The sequence below is a fragment of the Neophocaena asiaeorientalis genome, unplaced genomic scaffold (genome assembly GCF_003031525.2).
Source record: "Neophocaena asiaeorientalis asiaeorientalis breed wild unplaced genomic scaffold, Neophocaena_asiaeorientalis_V1.1 scaffold450, whole genome shotgun sequence".
In the NCBI taxonomy this organism is placed as follows: domain Eukaryota; kingdom Metazoa; phylum Chordata; class Mammalia; order Artiodactyla; family Phocoenidae; genus Neophocaena; species Neophocaena asiaeorientalis.
In genome coordinates, this window is record NW_020175674.1 from 3870725 (window position 1) to 3875655 (window position 4931).

Here is a 4931-nt window from a genome sequence, read left to right on the forward strand (position 1 = left end):
ATGTATCATATATGAGGACAGGCTTTAAGGGGCAATGGCTCTCTTATCCCCCTGACATGGCAAGAGGGTGGCCACTCCATCAGTCAGGGTCCCTGAGCGACCACCAGGGGCCCATTGTCAACCAGGTAGATGTGCAGCAAAAGCAGGAAATGAATAAGAATGTTTTGTGGCAAAACTGGTCTGTCCTGATGGTACTGACATTGATCCCCTGACACGGAGTGCTACCGTAGCCAATAAGCCTAAAATATACGGCTGTGGCCAAGGGCTGGACGGGGGACAGTGAACCAACTAACACTGGACACCAGAACGATGGTCATCCACGTAATAGGGGAGTTTTACCGAAACATTTGGTGACACTGTTGCCTGTGATAACATAGCAGGAGAAACTGTAGCTCTAGAGAAGAAGATTAGAAAGCAGTGTTAGTGGCATGTATTTACTACCAATTGGCTGTATTTCACAAGGCACAGTAGAAGGAGATATCCTCCAAAACAATCAAGCAGTTTGCAAACACCCATAAAAGAGAAACAGGCAGGGTCCAGAAATATGGGAAGCCTAAGGGTTAGAAGAGGCAACTTCCTCTCTCCAGCAGATGAAAGGTGAAACTAAAGGCTTTGATGCACAAAAGCCCATTGGGATCCTGCTTTGTGACAGGAGTGTATCGAGTGCGCTGGATTGCGTTCCCCCCAAGTTTATATGTTAAAGTCCCAACCCCCGGAACCGCAGAACTCAGCCCTAGTTTAAGATGGAGCTTTCAAATGGTGATTAGGCCACAATGAGGCCATTAGGTTGGGGCCCTAATCCAGTAAAACTGGTGTCCTTATAAGAGGGAGACACAGAGGCCGAGGGCCCCGAGGGAAGAGGTCGGGTGGGAAGAGAAGGCAGCCTCTGTAAACCAAGGAGAGAGGCCGCAAGAGAAGCACACCTGCCAGCACCTTGATCTGGGACTTCCAGCCTCCAGACTGAGCAGAAATAAAGCTCTGTTCTCCAAGCCCCCGAGTCTGTGATGCGTTGTTAGTACAGCCTCGGCAAATTAATACAAAGCAAGTGGCCAGCACTCTGCTGAATGAAATAAGGTGTTTCAACAAAAACCGGTAAATGTTTTTGATTGTACCAGCTATTATCACAGAGCCCAAAGTTCTAAGAGGTGTCACCTACCAACTGGCACTTGCCATCTACCTCTACAAGGACGAAATCACGAGCCACTGCAGCCGCTGACCTTCAACACCCCCTGAAAGGAGTCCAGGGTGGAGATCAGGGGTGAGGCCCTCTGTGCTCTGGGAAGAAAAGGCTGAACAGGCCTTCATATAGTTATATATTTTCAGGAGAAGATTTTATGAGCCCGATTCTTGCATCTCCTTTTATCTAGAAAAGCACTAAAATCCTTCATGGTGACGTCTGCTCCTAGCGACTAGCAGAAACCTTCACAAGACCAGCAGAAACCTCTGCAAAAAAAATGGGCTTGATTGTACGTACTCCCCCTTCACCGAAGTCACATATATACTGACATTCCCCCCTACCTCTTTGGAGCAGTTTCTCAGAGCTAGCGGAAATGTCTCCTGGGTTATAGCCCTCATTTTGCCCCAAATAAAACTTAACTCACAGCTCTCACGTGCATTCTTTTGTTTTGCAGTCAACACAGTGAAGAGAAAGAGAGAGCCGTGGGGATAAGAAAGCACAGAAATAAGGCACATCTAAGAAATATGTCAAGAAAAGAACGGTGGGTGAGGATACGTACAGCTGTTTGGAATCCAATAAGTAAGACGTTGTATTAGTCAGTATGGCAGGAAGCAGACAACAGACACAAAGTCTTTAACGGGAGGGAATGGAATAAGGAGGTGGCTGACAGTGATGTGTCAGAGCGAAGGTATCAGTTAGGGATGACCAGCAGCAACAGGAAACTTCCCCCAACCAGGGCCCAAAGGACCGAGGGAGGGTGCAGCTGGCAGGATTCTGGTGGGGTCTGAAGCCGCGAGGAAAGTGTTCAAGACAGTACCTGGGACCACAGAGCTAGAAGCCCCTGCAAGGATGCCAGCAAGGTTAGGGAAGGGAGCTTCAGGGTGGGGTAATTACCCCAACCTCTCTCAAACCCTGCCCTCCAACCTCCTACCTGTGTGCTATGGTCTCAAGGTTTATGACCTCTCCCCAAAATTCGTATATTGCAATACTAACCCCCAAAGGTGATGGTGTCTTTGGGAAGTGCTTAAGTTATGAGATCAGTGCCTTATAAAAGAGGCTGCACAGAGTTCCCTGGCCTCTTCTGCCATGTAAGGACACAAGGAGAAGCCGGGGACCTGAGAGGTATCACCCGGCCCCCTGGCTCCCTGATCTCACACTTTCCACCTCCAGACCTGTGAGCCATATATTTCTGTGTTTAGAAGCTACCCGTTCTGTGCTGTTCTGTTACAGCCGCCTGAACAGACTAAAACACTGTGCTTCCCACTCAGCAAATCGACAAAAGGCCAGAAGGTCAGAGAGTTTGGGTGATGCATCCCTAGAGGGCCAACTCCTGGGCATAAAACAGGGCAGGGAAGGGAGCACATTTGTCAGAGAATAACCAACACAGAAACTGACTAAATCTGTAAGAGAGACGTATGGACAGCAAAGAGAGAACAGCCTTGAATGAAGAAGCGAGTGTCTGAGACATAAAATGACCTTGGACCCCCCTTCTTCTCTTGGCCGGAAGTAGAAAGCTGCTCGTCTCTTTCTCCTTGGAGAATTTGGGCTCATCAAGCAAGCCCTGCTGCCCACCACCCAGGGCATCGCTTCTGCCCTCAGGTTCTAGTAGTTTCTATGGGTCAGGGACCACCTTGTGTCTCCTCTTCTCTCCTTCCTGACGGCCCGGTCGACATCAGTGCTGCTCTGCATCTCTCTGCATTCCTCTAACCGGTGACATGACTCGCTCTCATCAATCAACTGAGAGCGGGGTGACACGTGTCCCTTCCAGTGGAGAAAATTCATCCCACTCCTGCCCTTCCTTTCCCTCTGGCCCAGCCACTGGCAAGTTCCAAACGGCGAGTCCTCTATCTGATTCGGCCCCCCCCGAGGCCCTACAACAAGCAGAAATGATGAACGTGGGTTGTGTGTTTTAACCGCACCCTAACTCGGGCAATCCTGGCTGATCGGTGTAGACAGTGACTTAACAGCTACGGTTTAGACTGTGTCATAGTGAGTGCTAAGGTGGAAACAATCACATCGGAATCCTTAACATCGACATCCCCATCATTCTTTAGGGCCACATTAATTGGGAACCAGAAGGAACTGGATTCCATTCTCTCCATGCTCCACCACCCTGCCCTATGCCTCCTCCACGCTTCAGCTTAGGGTGTGGCTGTAATCGGAGCGGAACTGAATAATAATAGCTAATAACAAGCGCTTGCTTCTACTTTTGCCAGATCCAGGGAGATCCTCCTAAGACCATCAGCACAGTTCTTGGCCTCAGGTATAACACAGTAGACTGGATGGGACAGGGAAGCCCCTGCCTTCCTGAAGCCCACCTTCTTTCTAGCAGGAGGCAACCTCCCACCAAAACTCAGATGCTTTAGCCAGGAGGTTGGAGAAATCCTCTCTGAAGAGGTGATACTGAAAGTAACATCAGAATGACAGGGAGCCAGGCACCTGAAGACAAGGAAGAAGAGAATTCCAGGAAGGAGAGCAACGAGTGCAGAGGCTCTGGAACAGACGGAGCTGGGTGTATCCTAGGAACCATCAAAAGGCCACAGCCAGGGCTGGACAGGGCAGTGGAAGGTACAGTAATGGGAGGAGACTTTCAAGGGATGGGCAAGTCCAGATCACATGTGGCTTTATAAGTCATGGTCGGAGTCTGGGGTTTATTCTAAACACAGTGGGAAGGCACCAGAGGATTTTAAGCAGAAGTTATTTCCTCTTACTAAATTGCAAAAGGCTCCCCTTAACTGATGTGCGGGGAAAGAGTTAAGAGGACACGGTATGGGAGCAGCTGGACAGGTGAGAGTGTTACCTCTGCTCGCCGCACGACAGGCCAATGAATCGGAGACGAGGTGTCGGCACAAGGAATACAACTTTCTTCGGCAAGCTGGCCGACCGAGAAGATGGCAGACGAGTGTCTCTGGAAAACCATCTTATCGGGGTCTGGATGCCAGTTTCTTTTATAGAACAGAAAGGCGGAGGAGATGAGGAAGCAAAGTTAAAAGGCCATAAGCTTTGCAAATATCCCATGGAAGGGCCATCCTCAGGGAGGGGATGTGTTAATTTCTTCTTGGGGGATGTGTTAATCTCTTCTTTCTTGCAGCCATCCAGGGGTGGACAGGGTCAGGATGCTTCCCTGAACAAAGACTCTGGTTTAACATTCAGGCGGAGGGGCAGGGTTCCCCGAGGCAGGCCATTGTATATAGACAGCATCCTTTTAGTGAACAAAAGCAATGGGAAGCCAAGGGTAAAGTAAAAGAAACAGATCCAACATGTAGTCAGATTTGGCTCTACGCTGTTACAAGAGGTCACGGTGATGCAGAGAAGAGGGCGGATGCGAGATGTTTTCATGTGGATTTTGGCACCTCTGAATGCTAAATTGAATGAAGAAATGAGAGAATCAAGAGTAACTCTAAGATTTGGCTTCGGCAACTGGATGGAGGTTGGTGTCATTTCACCAAGCTGGATGTCAGTTGAGGTGCTTTGTTAACATCTGTATTTAATTGTGGTTGTTACTGCCTTAACCCAGGATGGTGAGATGCTGAGAGACAGTGCCTCCTTCTTAAAGAAAGGAAAGAAAGGAAGGAGCGATAGAAGGAAGGGAAAGAGAAAGAAAGAGAGAAAGAGAGAGAGAGAGGGAGGGAGGGAGGAAGGGAAGGAGGGAGAAAAGAAGGAAGAAAGAAAGAAAGAAAGGAAGAGGGAGAGATGGAGGAAGGGAGACAGAAAGACAGATTTCTCACTTTAGCATGAAAGAAGGATCTCTTTA